This window comes from Puma concolor, chromosome B1 (assembly GCF_028749965.1).
Source record: "Puma concolor isolate L17-30 chromosome B1, mPumCon1.1.hap2, whole genome shotgun sequence".
Taxonomy (NCBI): Eukaryota; Metazoa; Chordata; class Mammalia; order Carnivora; family Felidae; genus Puma; species Puma concolor.
The window spans coordinates 60,214,467-60,233,905 of NC_141670.1; the positions used below are offsets into that span (position 1 = coordinate 60,214,467).

The 19,439-nt window shown below is 42.6% G+C and overlaps 1 protein-coding gene and 1 long non-coding RNA gene across 8 annotated transcripts in view; both read right to left on the reverse strand.

The window, feature by feature from the left end:
- The window catches only part of PALLD (palladin, cytoskeletal associated protein), a 406,810-nt gene that overhangs the window by 75,167 nt on the left and 312,204 nt on the right, over positions 1 to 19,439 (reverse strand). The window lies entirely within an intron of this gene.
- On the reverse strand, positions 1,175 to 13,726 carry LOC147581663 (uncharacterized). The gene is made up of 2 exons (XR_015250138.1): positions 13,347 to 13,726; positions 1,175 to 2,300 (listed from the first exon to the last, which is right to left on the reverse strand). It is a non-coding gene; the product is annotated as an uncharacterized LOC147581663 (long non-coding RNA).

Here is a 19,439-nt window from a genome sequence, read left to right on the forward strand (position 1 = left end):
TGATAAACAGGCCCTAAAATACTAAGATAAATACTTTATAAAAGTATCTAGAAAGATTTCTCACATTATATAGACATATGGGATATATTTTGACCAATCTGTGCCTGTATCCCTTCACCGAAAAAGTGATTTGCATACTTCCCATGACACTTCAGTGTGACAGGCAGGGCCTGTCTCTCTCTGGTGAAGCCTTCCCCAGCTCCGTCCACGTGGGATCCTCTCCAGCCATACAAGTGCCCGCCACCCTCCAGGCACATAACCTTCTCTCCACCTCTGAGTTTTTGGGTGTGGAGCCAAGCTGCCTTTTCCACCCAGCTTCAACTTCTTTCAGACTGGTCTGCGGTCAGGTCTCAGCTGTCTCCTGAAGCTTCCCCTGGTGCTTCTGGGGCTGAACACGCACCCTTTCCTTTGAGGGCTTTGCATCCCCTTATCCGCTTCGATGCATAGTCCTCACCAATGCATTCTGCTGCGGGCTCCTGTCTCCCCCAGTCTAAGAGAGGGCCTGGCCAACGTTTCCTTACTCATTCGGGGACCTGCTGAGTGTAGGACACATTGAGTAAGTGTCTGCTGAGTAAATGAATAATACCGGATTTATTTGCTAGCTTTTTAAAAAGCATATGGAAAGATTTTAAAGCATGTCATACTCCAATGGTAACTTTTTAGTGTTTGGAACTCACCCTTCATTTATTAGGAAGTTGGCAGGGAAAATCTGCTGTAGGATGTTTTAGTTCAATTCCCTGTGGCACAACTTTTTTTTACCTCATATATTCTAATAAATCTTAGATAAAATTAGAATTCTATGGGTTAAAGAATACCACAGCAGTCACGCAGTCTTGTACATCGAGGGCATGTGGTTGTGAGTGGAGTCTAGGGCACGGTGAGGGAAGCTGAGTGAGCGAGCTCTATGCTACCTGACCACTCTGGGAAATACTCCCCCTTCTCAAGGTTCGTTTTTTCCTCCTCTAAAACAGAGGTGTGTGTATGTGTGTATGTGTATGTGTGTGTGTGTGTGTGTGTGTGTGTATTTTATTCTTTAAAAATTTCACACATATATATGAATTTTCACATATATATTCATATATATATACATATGTGTGTGACATTTTTAAAGGATAAAAAGGATTTCACAGGATTGTTGTAAGAATATAGAAGGTATATAACAACACTTTGAAAATTAACAGTACCATTAAATATTTATTGAATGAATGAATAAAGCTATTCAGGTGGATTTGGGTAGAGAGAAAGACCAGTCAAAAGCAATCTTGGGCACCTGGGTGGCTCAGTCGGTTAAGCACCCAACTCTTGGTTTCGCCTCAGGTCATGATATCATGGTTCATGAGCTGGAGCTCCACACTGGCCTCTGTGCTGACAGTGTGGAGACTGCTTGGGATTCTCTGTCTCCCTCTCTCTCTGCCCCTCCCCTGCTTGGGCTCTCTCACACAGACACAAAATAAATAAATAAACATTAAAAAAAAAAAAAGCAACCTTTACTTCCAGGCACAGTCATGATTATTAATTTTTAACGATAATGTAGTCATTGTTTTCTGGAGGAATTGTGGTCTGAAACCAAACAAAAGACAAAGCTATTTGATTCTCACAGCCAGATACATTACTTTCTCATGGATAATAGTTCACAGTAAATGCACACTGTAAAACCCTCATTTTTATTTTTATTTATTTTTATTTATGTTTTAGAGAGAGTTGGGGGGTAGGGGCTGAAGGACAGGGAGAGGGGGAGGAAGAGGGAAAGGGAGAGAGAGGGAGAGAGAGAACCTTAAGCAGGCTCCATGCTCAGCACAGAGCCCGAGGTGGGGCTCAATCCCATGACCCTGGGATCATGACCTGAGCTGAAATCAAGAGTTGGATGCTCAACCGACTGAGCCACCCAGGTACCTCTAAAAGCCTCACTTTTAATGGGCAGGGGAAGCACATCTACACTGTCCTCTAGTCTGCTAAATTACAAGCATGACTGATTCCTTCTTCACTTTCACGGAAGTTCTTGGTAGATGTGCTGTAAAGCTGTGATTATTCTTGAGGCAATATGAGAGGTACCCATGCTTGGGCAAGGTGTGGTAAATTTGGCAGGGAAGTTCCATTTCCGTAACATTGTTTCCAGCCCAGGAAATGTCTCAGGTGGCCTGGTATGGGTAAGCTGCTGCCAGTTTTTCGGGCATGGGCTTGCTTCTCTGGGATGACATCATTTGACTGAATTCTTTACTCTGCTTGCCTCTGCATTCAGTTAGGCTCCATTTTTCTCGAAGACCTCATGTGTTCCCCAGGATGGCTGTGTCTCCAAAAGCCTAATATGGAAGACCTCTAATTCATGTGATGAATCTACTTGACTATTAAAACAGCAAAAGCATTTACTAACGTACAGTTCAAAACCACTGTACAATGGGAAGACTTTCTGATTATAGTATAATTATTACCTAGAATAATGGGCTATGGCTGCAGCCTTATGTCAACATAACTCACACAGTACATAAGTACTATATGCAGTCTGTTTATCCTGAGGTCTAGGAACTGGGATCGCTGAAAATCAAATGTAAACTATAAATGCTCTTTTTAAACTATGTAAATTTCCTCTGACTTGAGCTAAACAGAAGATAAACTGACCAGATGGAACCTATGATTTTTGCAAGCTAAACTTTCTGTTACCCTAGCTCAGGGGTTGCTCCAACTCATTAATTATCCTCCGTTTCCCAAATTACAGTATACCCAAAGGGTATTATGTCCTGAAATATAAATTAGCATACAAAATTCTAAAACGTTTGCAAGGAAGTCTTTTATTTATGCTACATGGCCTACTGATGGTAAACCTTACTGCCTTTAGAATCCCTTCCTGGCAAAGCCACAGAAGCTAGAGTGAGGTCAGATGACATTATATACTTCCCTGGTCTTTGACTACTATGATATCTACACAATCACACATTTGTTTCAACATCTCTATCGTTTTTTGGGGGGGAGGGGCGTAACTGGCACCTGGGATCTCTGTGAAGCTTTTACATCTAATACAGTTTTACTGATCACGCTCAGGTTTATGATGTAAACAACAATGTGTCATTTACTGATGTCTGAGATACAGCTTTCTACTTCTCCAAGACTAGGGAATCACAACCCATCAAGTCATCAACTTCTTAAATGTTTTAATCAAGCCCTCCAAGAGATCATGGAAAGAAAATGAAGAGGAAAGAGGCCGAGTTGGATGGGAATGCCCTTTTGTTTCTCTCCTTACATGGCACCGGGAGAGTAAAGCTAAGGATACTGAAGCTCACCTCATCTAGTCGTTTTTTTAATGAGAAGCCAGCAGAGACCCAGGGGCAACATGGGTTGCCTGGGAAAAGACGGCTGGCTGTGAACAGCTTGAGCGAGAACCCCCAGCACATCAGAAGACAGACGGGATCCGACTGCCATTTCCTCAGCTAGGTCAGAAAATAAAAGGAGAAAAAAAATAAAAAATAAAAAAAATAAAATAAAATAAAAGGAGGCAGCATGAAAGCAACAGGCCTGTGAGTCACTGACACAGTTCTGAGCCTCACTGCACCAAGATGCAGACAACTTAAGACAACTTAAGACAACTACACCACGATGCAGATTTCTGGGTGGTCAAGGAGAACACCAGGTGTACGTCAACCTTGCCAGGATATGACCCACAGGTTCAGTCAGATCCTGTGGTTTCATAATACTTTAACCTTTAATCTGACTGCCGAGAGCTAGAATGCCCTATTTTTCTGATTCATAATTTTAGTTGAATGCCTCTCGCCAACAAAAGCGATTTTTTTAAAATGAAAACTGCAGAAGGGATATGGTATCTGAAGCCAGACCAAAAGCAGCAATGAAAGGATGAGCTGATTAGCTCCAAGTCAGAAGAGAATCCATTTAAGCCATCGCGTGAAAGAGAAAATTACACCCACGTTTCAGAGCAGAGCCAACCATATCACCAAACTTTGTCTCAAGATAATCAGTCTTCCTCATATTCTTTGCTAATTCTTCAAATGAGTAAATATTAACAATGTACTGTATTACTCTGTGAATGCTACATAATTTATTTTGCTTACTTCAAACACAGTGACCCAGTAATTATCGTACCACACAGGCTGTGAAATCATTCATCATCAATGTCATTCTGAAAGGCGACCTGATTATAGATGTAAGTAGAACATTACAGTAAAATGAAGCAACCGGAGCCACTATTTAAAAATCCAATCTGATAAGCCTTCTCTCTCATTATCAGATTTGCATTTGGCTTAATGAGTAGACAAAATCAAAATGATATGGTCAGGAAGACAATAAACACCAGGCAGGTCAAGCTCGAAGCCGAGCTATAGAAGTCACCTGGCGCCTGCCTGGGAGCTCCCGACATTATAGGTACACAGCGGGGACAGACGCGGAGCAGCCAGAGCACCTGGTACACAGTGACTGCCACTCCATGGCTGAGCCGTCCACTCAACACCACTGTGACACTTTCCCCTCAGCTGCCGGCCAGGGCAGGTGGCCAAGTTGCAGAAAGTGTCATTGTGTGGTTCCCTCGGTAACCCAACCGGATTCTTCCGTTGGGATTCTTTTCCCGGGTAAACTGCTCTTTAGGATTTGAAGCATCTAGCATTTACCCTTAAAACCTTTCCTCCTGAACTTGTAATCAGCGTTCTTAAATGGACTTTGCCAGATTTGCCATCTGTGCTTAAGCTTTCAGAAAATTCTGTAGTTGCCCAGAGTGCACACTTTCAGGTGGTAATATCACCTTGCATCTCAGGATGCTTGGTGTGCTGAAAAGAAAAACAGAGTTGGGAGTCAGGAGGTGCAAGTTCCTACGATAACTGCACCTTCAGAGTCAACCAATTATACACTTTATACTTTTTAATCTGTAGGGCGGAGGGAAGGACAGCTGCCCGACCCACCAACCCTACTGGGATGCAGCAAAAGCCCTGGTATTTTTTTTTACTGGAATGAGAACTCGGCCCTTATCAAAAGAAATGGATTTCATAAGTCTCAACCTTGGTATTGCTTGTGAGGGGCTGGGATCTAAATCTCTAAATATAAAATAATTCCAAGTAACTTCCTTGAGCGCACTGCCAGATTTTATCACTTATTTGTCTCCTAAAGCAAGGAAGCCAACTTGAGTACAGAAAAGGTCTGACAGCTTCACATACCTGGTGGTTTACCTGACCATCCACGACCACTTTGAAGAGTTCTGGAAAAGCAGATGCACTGACAGTAAACAGAATTCTGTGTGTTGCAAACTGACAACTCTTGCTGGTTGTGAAGATGGGCCAAGGAATAGCCTGCACTTGGACAACTGCCATCTTATCCCTACATGATTTTTCTGCCTTTCAAGGAGATTTGCAAGTTCTTATGTACCATTGTCTCTTGCAAATACAAGCTTCCCCTTGGAGAGGCACGGTCCAGCTCCTTATCTACTGTCCCTGGGTATCTCCAGTCACTTGCCGGGATGGATCTGTAGTTGCTGATGTGAACAGTATGTGCTCCAACACTGTTACACAGCACAGTGATGTGAGGTGTAGGAAAAGTATGGAGCACGTGTGGATTCACTCTATTAATAAGTGCCTGAAATAGATTTTTTTTAATCCACCGATCACCTTCCATATAAATGCATCCATTTATGGTTATGAACACAAGTAGGAAATGAGACTTGATCAAGAAAAACTACAAATTCTTCCAACTCCAGTTTTGAATTAGTTCATTTGTGGGTTTACACTGGGATATGCTTAACTTCAATATTCTGTTACTGGGCAGATGTTGCAGATGACAGCTTAGTCAAATGACAGGATCTTCACTCCTCCCCCCCACCCCCAAATACTGAGTCAGATTTTCTCTTTTCACTCTCTTTTTGGGGCAGCCATCTTCCCCCAAGGCTTTAATTACCACCTGTGGAGATAACTGCCAACTCACTGTCCCCACTTTGATCTCCCAGAACGTCAGATCTAGGCATCTAATTGCCTGCTGGATACCTCCACTTAGTAGGTTCAAAACAAAATTTGCCCCTCCTTCAGAGCTGTCCCACCTCTTGTCCCTCTTGGCCCTATCCAGCCACCATCTGGCAGGACCCTGGGAGGAATCCTTGATGCATCACACACTCCCTTACCTTTTGCATGCCATCAATACCAAACAAGTGCAGTCAATTCTATCCTTTAACTTTGCCTGGACCCAACTACTCCAATCACTTCCTTTACCACTAATTTAGCTGAAACCACCAATATCTATTTCCTGCATTATTCTAACCATTGCAATTGGTTTTCCTGTTTCCCAGCTGACTACCTATAGTGTGTCCCTGCAGTGTGCTAACCACCCAGCAATGATACAAAAGTAGAAGGCATCTTTATTGCACTCAACAAAGGCATAATATGGTAAAGATGAGGTTTGGTTTATGTAGCCACTGCAAGGTAATACAAAAAAAAGCATACCATTAAGAGCTCTTTCAGAGTCTAAAAAACTCAGTCTTAATGTTAGAGAGATGAAATTAACTCAGTGAGGGGCGCCTGGGTGGCTCAGTCGGCTAAGCATCCAACTTTGGCTCAGGTCACGATCTCACAGCTCATGAGTTCAAGCCCCGTGTTGGACTCTGTGCTGACAGCTCGGAGCCTGGAGCCTGCTTCTGATTCTGTGTCTCCCTCTCTCTCTCTGCCCCTCTGCCATTAGCGCTCTGTATCTCTCTGTCTTTGAAAAATGAATAAAACCATTAAAAAAAAAAAAGCAATTAACTCAGTGAAATAATCAGGAATAGAATAAATTGGTATACCAGTGCTGTCTGTTTTAGGAAGTGTATGTATCTGAGCATTTCAGAGTGGAATGAGATTAATGTGATTAGGATAGGACAATTTTTAAAAAAGGAAATTTCTGGACAAGTGCATAGGTAGGTTATTACAGCAGCCAATCAACAACACAAACCACACATATACTAAGTGCAGGGCTCTGTTCCACTGAAGTGATGTGTAAAGAAAAAAACAGTAAGACAGTCCTTCTCATGACTACGGAATTCAGAATTCTGAGGTACCATATATTGTGGATGTTGAGTCAGAATTTGACCTTAGGCAGACCCTGTGTGTACATTTCTCCAGCCAAATTCAGGCTTCTCCTCTCCCAAGTGTCTGTTTCACACCTTCCTCTGTCCTCAAAACTCCCTCAACTGTTCTTTTCCCCCTGCCCTCAACTGATGACCATGCTTTCTAGTTCACTGAGAAAAACAGAAACACGCAGTAGAGAACTGCCATGAGCTCCCCCTGTCTCTTCCGTCCACTTTTGCCTCTGGCCCGCAGACTGCCTTCTTCCCAGGGCGACTATGGGGCCACCTCTGTGTCGTTTGCAAAGCCCAAGCGCTCTGCTTGTGCACCAGATCCCACTGGCCTTTGGACAGACGATGTCAAGCCCTTCATCCTTTGTTCTTGGATCCCTCCCCAGTCGCTTGCTGGAGTATTCAGTGACTGATGAAGATGGCACACACTCAAACATTTGGTGTTATAAAATAATATGGCTTGCTGCGGGAAACAATTGTGTCAGCACTCCTGGATTCATCTTGTGGACTTTGAGCCACTCTTCTGCTATATTTGTCTCATCAAGCTGCAACCCCCACCTGGCATTCCTTGTCCTCCTCCCTGGCTTCATTTCCCCCCATAACACATAACTCCACCAGAAGCACTGGGTGTTTAGTTTGCTTATGGTTTGTCTCCCATCCCACCACTGGAATAGAAGCTTCACAAGGGCAGGGGTTTTTGCAGATGTGTCCACTGCTTTATTCCCAGAGTCCAGCCAGTTGGCAGGGCACTTGCTCAAGGATCTTCAAATTAATGAGGCTCCAGCCCTGCCATTTCTGATCCATGTGACTCCAGGCAAATTACCCTCTTGAAATCTCCCTTTTGTCATTTTTAAGATGGCGGTGCTGACAGTACCGTGGGATTGTGGGATTGTGTTAAGGATTAAGCGACAAAGTGTGTTAAACATTTTAGCACATTTTCTGGTGTGAAGTGCCCAACAAATGGTTCTTATTATATGGTTACTTACAATATAATAATTATACATTAGCATTCAAGGTTACGCTAAGTTTACCTAGTCCCAAACAGGTACTTGTTTGGGAATTTGGTGGACTGGCATCAAGAAGAAAAAGAAAAGGTCTATGAATATGTTTTCCTCCTATTATTAAAGATTCCATTCAAAACCTGATCCTGACTTTAAAAATAATGAGCATATGTGGCGCCTGGGTAGCTCAGTGAGTTAAGCGTCCGACATCGGCTCAGGTCATGATCTCACGGTTCATGAGTTGGAGCCCCGCATCGAGTTCTGTGCTGACAGCCCGGAGCCTGGAGCCTGCTTCGGATTCTGTGTGTCCCTCTGTCTCTGCCCCCTCTCCTGCTTGCTCTCTTTCTCTGTCTCTCTCAAAGATAAATAAAAACATTTTAAAAAAAGAAAATGTAAAATAAATAAAAATAAAAATAACGAAATACAACTCAGTAGTACTAATGTCTAGACTGAGGTTCTATGGTAAAAATTATGTTTAGTAAGGAAATAATGTCAACCAGTAGGCACCTCGCATTGACTGGCCATCCAAAATAGGTCCCATAGCTGACAAATGGGCCTCACTTCTGCCCTAGTGCCTGGGCCCTTTTCCCATTCTCTTCCCCCTCTGCTGTTACAAAGACAGCTATTGCTGGGACCCTCTCTTCCCGTGGCTCTGCAATTCCAGGGTGGGGTCTCTTGTTAGCACAAGGGGAGTATGAAAGGAAATGTACTTCTCTGTACCTTTATTTTCCCTTTAGGGTTTAAATGGAAAAAGAGAAGGTGGGGTCCTTTCAGCCATTGTTGCTAGGATTAAAAACCTTGGGAAAAAAATCAAGTTGGAGCTTTGAGTGCATGTTCCCACAAAACCCATGTTATATATAGTGGCTCAGTTCTATGGTACTATTAATAAAGCAGAATATTTCAGCTATGATTTCTGGGCTGTCCTGGGAACCTAACCACAAAGTGGGACATAATTTCAATAAAAAAGTATGTTCAGAATTCCCAGCAACTAATTTACAAATCCACATTCAGAATCTAACCCGTCTGAAAGGAGAGGGTTGCTAATTCTCAGTAGGGTTGGCAATTTCACAAAGATATCACAAATGTCATGAAAAGGAGGATCAAGTTGAAGAGTCTTATGTATGGTAGTCGAGTGGAACTTCATTTCTATTTGGATGGGGTACCTGATCCCAGTTCTGTAATACCAGGAAATGTGTTGGGTCTAGCTCAGAGAATTTTGTGAGAACTGAGTGTGGTAAAAGAACATAATATGGGGAGCTTGGGTGGCTCAGTTGGTTGAGTGTCTGACTCTTGATTCCAGCTCAGGTCATGATCTTGTAGTTCGTGAGTTCATACATCCAACTTTGTGCTGACAGTGAGGTGCCTGCTTGGGATTCTCCCTCCCTCTCTCTCTCTCTCTCTGCCCCTCTTCTGCTTGCAAACTCTCTCTCCCTCAAAATAAATAAGTAAACAAACAAACAAACAAAAGAACCTGACGCATCTGGCAGAGCCTGGTTAGTGATAGCTATTTAACAAAAGTTAGTTCTCTTCCCTCCCATTGGTGAAACTTCAGTGTCTATTCTTTTTACTTGGTTTTGTGTGTCTTCCTATGAATCTATTTTTAACACTTACATAGAGAAAAAAAATGCAACATTTTGCCAACAGAAACCAGAAAATGGTTATTTGCTCATTTCTTCTGGCTGACACACCTTGTCTGCAAATGGCAGCTTCTCCCTCAGGAGGAAATCTTTTCCATCAAATAAGCCTTTATGCCTTCCAAAAGTCCATGCCAAACTGTGAAAATCACCATCTTAGCTTCCCAGAGTGGTGAAGCTTTGGCAATTGGGCCAACGCTCATTGAGTGGGAGACTGGGAACAGACGTTAACTAACCATCCCACATTTTCGGTTTCTGTCCTTGCAGTCGTTATCCAAAATATACAAGTAAGGGAGCTCGCCTAACTGGAATGGCATATGTTACATATTACGGTTAACCCTAAAGCACATAACCATAAGACAGCGAAGACTTACTGCTCAGGAAGAAGTCTGTGCCATTAGTAGTTAGTGGGGTCGGGCAGAAAGCTGTAAACGCCCTGGTGTCAGAATGGTGTTTCTCCTTCCTGGACACCTCAGGCTTTCCTTACTTCCACCGTATCTCCAGACCTTCCCTACAAGAATGGGCTACTGCATGTTATTCATAAAATCTCCTTGGATGAAACCTTTCTCAGCTAACACCTCTAATTCTTTACCCTTTGACAAAATCCTCTTTAAAACAGCTCTTGAATTAGTGTAGCCTCACAGGGATTTTCTAGAGCCAGAAACCTGGGACATAGAACTAGGCAGAATTAAGTGCCTCAGTTTTATCTTTGTATGATCCTGGACAACACTCTTATGTTCCCTACACCTGTCTTTAAAGTCTGGTAGAGTTTCACTTCTTGTTCTGTGTCTCAAAAGAATATTATTAGGATGAACCAATATATTTGATGTGTTTAATTAGTAGGATGAACCAATATATTTAACTTTCAAAAAAGAGTTGAGTGCTCTTTTAACATAACTTTAATTTTTAAAGCTTATATTTAGTGTCTGTCCTCCCACCCCCAATCTCCTTGAAGAGAATTATTTTGCAAGATACTGAACAATAGGCAATTTTAGAAGCATAGTGAACTTTGATTACCCAATGTTTATCTGGATCTTCTGAAAGAAATGTTGAAAAAGTACAATACCTTTTGATATGAAATTGTTTATGTTGAAACATACACCGAAGGGGAGATGGTGTCTAATACATATTTTTGCAGTTCTCAATGATTGTGAAAAAAGAGTGGGAGTAAAAATCAAACAACTGTTGAACAGATTAATAACTTCCTCTTGAAATAATATCCTTACCACCTTGAGCAGTGCAGACTCCTTGACAATTTCCAGGAAATTTCAGTAATACATAGTTGTTTCAAATATAGTAGAGTAGAAGAATTACTACAGTCTAGGGAAAATAATATTTTGGGGGGTAGAAAGAAGCAACTATTCTCCAAGTAGGACAAATACTACAGCCCTTCTACAGAGATGACAATATTGTACGGTATTTGGGATCAACCACAGTGCAATGTGGTGAGTGGCATTTAAATTTCATTCTGTTAATCTTAGAAAGTCTTAAAAGTCAACTAGAGCACACAAAGACATACTGAAGCATACCAGGGCTACTCCACACAGGACATTTCTCTATTGTTTACTTAGTCAATGTCCTCACCTGCGACAGACTGGACATGCAGTCATTACACTATTCAAAGCAGGTGAGCTACTTTATTACACGAGCTGTCAAATTAGGACTCATGGATTCCAACAGTCCCCCAAAAGAAAGCTATGTTACTCTCTTAACCATCTACCCATGCTCTTCACTCCGATCAAGTTTTCACACAGCTGAAGAGATGGTTAGAATGCTGGCTAGATGGTTAGAACGTTTGTTATCTGCTGTACTTGCCTAGTTTCTGATTAATGGATGCGGCATGGGCACTGGGCAACCCTCATTCTAAAGACAAAAAAAGATAAGTATCAAATAAATCTTATTTTATATAAAATAAATAAAAAATAAAGCTCAGGAATTAGTTGAAATACCTGCTGATTATATAACTCTTGCCTATTTAGCATGCATTTATTGTTCAAAGTACAAGAAGGCACTCACTCTAAGGCATACGGATGCGTATACTTCATACTGTTGCCCGGATCAATCAATGTATACAGACTAGGAGGAAAAATTCACTTATCACAAAATCGAAGTCTGTCAGATCTTGCAAATATCCCCTTTCCTTGAGGATGTGAAAATATAGTAAAAAAGCTAATGTGTTGTGAGCTCCAGAAGCAAACCAAACCAAAATGCCTGGACAATTAGTGGGACAATTTTTCCTTAGTGGCTGTTGTTGATGCAGTTCTGACAGGAGCCTCATAACACAACTAAGAAGGTGTCCTGAAAGGCAAAACTTGGCAGTTTCCAAAGTTGGTTAAGACCAAGGCTGAGCCTGGAGGATGGGGGAGGTGGGGGAGTGGGTGTGATGGTTAGTTTTCCAATTCATGCCTCCAAAAATCGGGTCCGTTCATTTCTGCCTTTCTCATACTAGTTCTCTGTGACCAGAAATCAAAATGTAGATCCAGCTAGCACGGGGCTCTAGAGACTCCCGGGTCTGAAGAATGCATACCCTCCTGGTGTTTGGCCTGCAGACCAGCAACTGGGCTAGGCTGGTCCAGGCCTGCCACTGGAGCAAGACCCAGCTCAGCAGGGTGGAAAGATGCCTGTGCGCCCCCTTCAGTCCCCAGCAAGTGCAAAACTCGCTAGCCTCACTCCGGGCTCAAGTGGCCAAACTCTCCCATTCTGGAGTCAGAACCACTCACCATTCCAGACAGAACCTCCGCGAATGTTAAATAGGGCAAACAGGGAAGAAGCCCCCAGACCCAGGGTGGGGTCCGTTTCCTCCGGAGGCCAGCTCCCAGCTCTGCAGATTTCTGAACACACAGCATACCAGAGTGGGCCAGCCTGACCGTTCACAGAACCCTTTCTCGTTGGCCCCGCCGTGGCCGCGCTGCACGCCGCTAACTCTGCAGCCACGTCCAGGGGCCCGCGCCCGCCCAGCGCAGCTAACAAAGCAGCTCCCACCGGGAACTGCAGGGGCGGAGCTGCAGACCCCCTCTCCACCAGCGAGCCTCACAAGACCAGCCTACTGCCTTCCAGCCACCGCACCCTGATCGGGGGAAAGCCCCCAAGTGACAAGCAAACTTTCTTTGAATGGTACTGAGGTGAATTCCCCCAAAGAAAGGAGGATGGGGTTGGGGAGGGGCAAGGACGCAGTGCTCTGGTATGGCTCCAGATGAACGGACCCTACGGACCCTTTCTCCCCCACTGCATCCCCCTCCAGCTGCCAGGGAATGAGGTCATCCCCTCATCCCTTAACTCTCCGCCAGCCTCGCTTTCTTTGCCCTTCCACAACAGGTTTGATCCCCGTTTGAGTGGGGCCACGATAAGCGAGGGATGAGGCCAGAAAAGTTTATGAGGGAGGGATCATCCGTGGCAGCAAAGCATCTCCAGTCCCGATCCTGTTAAGATGAAGCAAAATTCCCACGTGGAACTGTTTTCAGTGATTCTTGCTCTGATCAGGCATGGGGGAGGGAGAGGGCTCCGTGAAAGGACCCTCCTCGGGTGGAAAGTCTGCGTTTAGAAGTTACTCTGCCTCCCTGCTCCCCACCCCCTCGTCCACTTTTAAAGCCCTCCCACCCTAGCTCGCCGACCACCGAACCCTCCGCTCCTTTTAATTCATACATTTCTACCAGTCAAGGGGCCAACTCCCCCCTCGCCTACCTCGGGTCTCAGAGCCGGGGGCCCCGGGGCTCCTTTACTCCCAGTCCTGCCGGCTCAGCGGGCTGTGGCCACCAGCAGGTACCGGCGCTTTATACGGAGCTGCACAGCACCGCTGTGTGACTCAGTGAATCTCTGAAAGGCTTGTGTCTATGGTCCTTCAAAATAAGAGTCCTCAGAGGAGGCGTGGCTCGAGCCTAACTAAGCTAGCGGCCCCAGGTTAGCCAAAGCTTCCCGCCCCCTCCTTCTGGCCACCCTCCTCCGTTTGCATCTTTCTGGTGCCCCTTCCAAGGGCAGCCAGCGATGAACCAGGCTTTCTCAGAACTTTCAGGAAGAATTGATAATGGGAAAGAATTTAACTCCCCCCACCCCCGCCCCCAGGCCAATGGAGATGTTGGCTGCCAAGTCAGGATGATTCCCCCCCCCCCCCCCCCAGTTTATCATTGTTTTTCCTTTATAGACTAAAAAGAAATGTCCAATGACTCTGACTCCAGGGCAACATTCCCCGGGGCCAGGAATGGAAGCCGGAGGTGTAATGGAAGCAGCCCCGAAGGAATGAATCCTCCGGGCTGGAGCTTGGGGTAAGGGAGGGTCCAGTTCCCGAGGGCTACTCATATTTAACTAGGGTGCTACAGATTTGCAGGTACAAGCAGAATGTGCAGCATTTAAATTAAAAAGTACAAAGTAACCTGTGATATGCTCTTTTAAAGTAAAAGGATAATTTCTAGAGTTCCATTAGTTTACTCGGTTCTGAGTGTCAATGAATAACTAAATTTAGGAACCCTTAGGGTAAGAAGTGTAACTCATTCTGATTTAGCAACATCTTAGGAACGCGTTCCCTATCGGCCTTTTTCTTCTGTCAAACTACAAGAGGCCCTGAGTCACTTGTTTTAACCTACATGGGGATGACTCTAGAGTGTTTTAAAGTAGGAAATGGACACATTAATTCCCAAATTAATTTCCTGCATAAAATTTGTTTGATTTATTGTGGGCCCAAACCTAAAGCCAGCCAGATCAGCAAATTTTCCTTTCACCAACCCTCGCTCTGTGCGTAATCCTCCAGTAGTCAGTTTGGCACACTATTATTTCTGTCCTATTTCTCCTACAAGCTCCTTGACCACTGTGACCAAATTTCTTTTACACCCAACAAGCTGTCAATAAAATAAATGAATGAATGTTAGTACCTAACATTTACTGAACATCTACTGTCGGGGCAGGTCCTTTCAAATAACTGCCAATAATGCCAACTAGATTTGAATAGCCAGTGGACTGCATATTTGAAGTATCAAGTAATTTTATCCCTACCTTCATTATTAATATTGAGCAGTCGGGTTTCTAGGTTCCCAGCCCTGAGACAGATATTCTACTTTCCTCCCTCTGAAATAGATCTGTAAATTTAAAATATCTGTAAAATATTCAAATAAACCAAAAGTGGATATTTCACCGTAATTCTACCAGAGATAAACACTGTTAACAGCCTACAGTCTTTGCTTCCAGACTTTTGTATGTGTATTTAAACACATTATAAAACCGAGATGAGATCATCATTTACATATGAATCTGTAACCTACTTTTTTTTTTAACCTACAATATAATGCAGTCCTCTTTCTAGGCAAAGCCCGAGGCACTGCCATCTTTTCAATTTTTGAGAAGATGAGCAGGTAAAAACCTCAGTATTTCACTATTTAACTTCACTATTTAACTATTCACTATTTAACTATTTAACTATTTAGCCTTTGACTTTCTCGGGTGCTCATTCCCGTGTCAAATGGCCATGAGGGCGGCAGCAATGACATCACTTGGCGCATCACAGGGTTTTCTTTGCAGGCTGCAGTGTGACAGTGAAGAATGAACTCTAAAAGGGGAGTTAGGATTTAGTAATCTGTGCCATTAACTGTGGAACTCTGTGAAGTTTTCTTACTTCCACCATAATGGGATTAATTTGATGAATTTTAAAGTTTCGGTTCTTAAATTTTAAAATATTATGATTTAAGAGTCCATTCTCAGCAAGAGCACAGAAGGAATAAATTAGATAAGCGCGAGTTACTACCGCCTCACATGCTTCCCCACCACGGGAGGGTGTGGAGGGTGGAACAGACAGGTTGATTAGCTGCAAGAAAACATCCAATTCCTTTACTCTCAAGAGGCAGCAAAAGAAGGGTGACCCCTTAGATCTGCCATATCTGCCTTATTCCTTCCATAGGAGCCCAGAAAGCAGCATTCATGTGGACCAGTTTTCATTTCTCAGAGCTCAAATCCAGGGGGATTTAAGGAACTGGTGCAAAACACTGAATATTTTAATGTTTTCAACTTTTAAGGCTCTTATGCGTGAAGCGTGGGAGGCGTGGATACATCTTAGCTATCACTCTGGCAAGTCCCAGAACTGTGAAAACTATTATCTGTAGAAGCACTGATAGGAATTTCTGCCAAGCCTGAAAAAGAACACTCTATCCTCTCGTGCATAGTGAGGATTTTGATCAACAACCTTCTCTTTAGATGGTTCTTCTTCATTCTCCCTTAGCTAAACCTTAAAGTTCTATGGTTTTAAGGTAAGATGAAAGGCATAGAGAACAAGTATGCAATCAACTTTTATTTGACCAGGGGCTGCACTCTTTGGATTCTGTCTGGCCACACTGGAAATATTTGACATTTAGGACTTAAAGGGTTGTGTTTTAGGACTTTTGACTAGCTTCACTGTTAGCATGCTTTGGCTCACAGACCTATGGCTTCAAATGGGCAAATTTAATTGTGGAGATGAAATAACTTGCTCAAGGGCCTGGTTGTTTGGGGAGAAATGTGGAACGGGTAAAAGTAATCCTTCAAACCATTCCTTTTCATATTCTCTCGCACAAATGAAAAAGGTGAAACATAGGTGGTTAAAAGCTAACAGAATGACAAAAGACAACTAAAAACAAATGGCGTTCACTGAACAAACAAGATCTTGGCAGTGACGCTAAACCATAGAGTATATATATAGATATACAGCTATAACTGCTAACTGGTACCACACAGCACCTCAGATGTGCTCAGCATAGGGAACAATAGTTTATAAAATGGATAGCATCAGCAAATGCCCATTCAAAAAACAACAACAACAACAACAAAACTACCAACTCTACACTGATTGCTCAACCATGCTTTACTAACATATAAATTAAGGCCAAAATCTGTATTTTTCATTCCCTTTATTTACATGTAGCAATAAAAGAATGTTAGTATGTCTTCAGGCATTTTATCTAAAATAATATTTTTTTTTCAACGTTTTTTTTTTTTTTTTTTGGGACAGAGAGAGACAGAGCATGAACGGGGGAGGGTCAGAGAGAGGGAGACACAGAATCGGAAGCAGGCTCCAGGCTTCGAGCCATCAGCCCAGAGCCTGACGCGGGGCTCGAACTCACAGACTGCGAGATCGTGACCTGGCTGAAGTTGGACGCTTAACCGACTGCGCCACCCAGGCGCCCCACTAAAATAATATTTTAATGAAAATTACCCAAACCTTGGGATTTTCTTAACTCTTGGCTTTGGGGTTGGCACATTTTCTATACGGAGGCTTTTGCTACGTATTTTCTCAGAATGATCAATGCTGTGCACAATACGTTCTGATATCAATTCAGCATAAGGGAGTATTTCCATTCATTTCTGTCACTTTGATATCATTTTTAAAAAGTTGCTGATTTGGCTGTTGCTATATTTTTAAAGGTACAAAATCGTAGCTGAATGGACCATTTCTTTCATTATAGGTAACTACTTTTGCAATGGTTCCCAATCACATACAGCCAGCAAGAACAAGCCTAGGAAAATAGTATACAGCAAGTATAGATTTTATCTGATGTTGGTTCCAATTAATATTATTTCTGTGAAAATGTTTCTGGGAGTAGAATGCTTCAGATTAACTTTAATCTGTATTCATTTTAAAAGATGTACACCTTTAAAAACTCTTGGACCACTTTGAATATGGACCTTTTCTAATTAAGTGCAGCATTTTATACGAAACACATTTGTTTCCATAACAACAACTACCAAATTATTTTAACAAAAGAAATCTTTAAACATGAAAATGTGCATCTTCTCAAGAGGCTAAACACTGTGCATTATTTGATCATGAAGACAGACCATTAGGGGAGGAGGTACAGGGCAAGCCTCCAAGGACAATTCATAGTTTCAACATAAAAACAAATTAATGTATTTCATTGGCCAAGAGAACTTTCTGGCTCTTTGGTTTGTACATAGCTTTTTATTAAGAGGAGGGAGAAGGGGAAAAGAAATGGACTGTTTGTACTTGTGTAAATGTGACTAGAACCCAATGAACATAAAAGAGCATGTGAGAGGGAACACGACAACCAGAAGGTCTGCAGTTGTGGAATGCAAAAAAAAATTAAAAAAAAAGATCCTGCAATTGTAAACAAAAGAACGGATCGCATTTGTGTGAGCAAAGTAAGACTTGAGCCTCCAAGCAACTGGAGAGGAAGCACAGAATCTGAGCCAGCAGGGGCCTGAAGAGATCTACTACAAGGGTACCCTGTAAAGGGCAAGGGCTGTGGAGCCAGACAGATTGGGGTCAATCAGAGGCTGTCTCCATAAACTTAAACTCACAGAGCTTTTGTTTTCTCATCTGTACAATGGAGGTAAATGTATTTACCTTGGAGTAGTGTTGAGAATATAAAGTGAGAGGCTGCGTGTATAGTGCCTAACATGGTGTTTGATATGTAGAAGGTAGAGGCTGGTGTTCTTCCCCTTTTTATGTGTATATTTATAACCTTCTAGTGTCTCAAGAATGTATTTTACACAATACAGTCTTTAGTTAGGAACGACTAGAAAATAATAACCCGAACTTTACTTTGTGCTGACACTATGCCAATTACTTCACACGCGTTCTCACATTTTATCTTACTCTACAACCCGTGGGGAAATATGGTTGTTATGGCCATGCCCCTCTTCATGGAGGAAGAAGATGAGCACAGGGAGGTTAGGTAACTTATCCAAAACCAAACAGTGGGTAAGCAAGTGGAGGAACAATGAATGACATAAATTGTTAACTCCAGAGAATATAAATCTGGAGTGAAAAGTATATAATTATGGTGAGTCCATTAACAATCTTAGGACACTACGATGTCCAACAGTAAATCAGCAATTTATTACTACAAAGTTTAATGGTACACAGTGTCAGTTTGACCTGAAATAGTTAAGGCAGTTTCTAAACATGTCCTGCTTCATCCACAGAAGGATCTGACTCATTATTGAGTATCCTTTTCCAAATCAAATGAGTTATGCTGGCTCTGATGGAATCATCCACAGATTCCACGTGGATTACTGAAAAGGCATAGTTAAGAGCCGGAATTTGACTTTTATGCGACTCTCCTGAGTCAATGGCGAAATACTGTTATCAGTTGACTGGTTAGTTTAACTTCATCCTGCATTAGAAATACCTTAAGCTGTGCCTTAAAAATACAGTGACTGATAATAGATAAATATGACATAATCAGTTTAAGATTACACATTTTCAGATTTTATACTAATCCCAATGGCAGTTCAGGAGGTTATGGGTGAGATGATTCTCTTGATACTATTACCTCTGGTGACAGCAAAATAAGGAAGCTTGTGTTACATTTCACATAGATGCTTTGGACACTTCGAAAACAAACAGATCAGCCAGCATTCCATTGTTGCTCCCAGAAACACAGGAAGTAAAACTACCTCAGTAATGGAGCTGCTGTGGGTGTTGCAGTGCCTTTCTCAGGAGGACAATTTAAACGCAAACGTTTGCCAGGAGGAGGGCACTGGGCCTGTTTTCCCTAACTCCGAAACCTTTCCTCGACCAAATCCTTTACATCCTAAACTTGAGCATCCATCCCCTTGAATTAATAAACTAATCCTTTGGTTCATATTAATAGGATTATGTTCTCTAAAGTACTTAATTTTTCTCATTAGGGAAATACACAGGGATTTGGTTGAGGGCAGCAATGAAAAGTCTGTGGGCAAAGATACCTGACTACTAAGAATTGGGGAGATTATTTTATGGTAGAATAAAACTTTGGTCTGCGAGCATACTTCGTTCCGGAAACATGCTTGTAATCCAGAGAACTTGGATATCAAAGC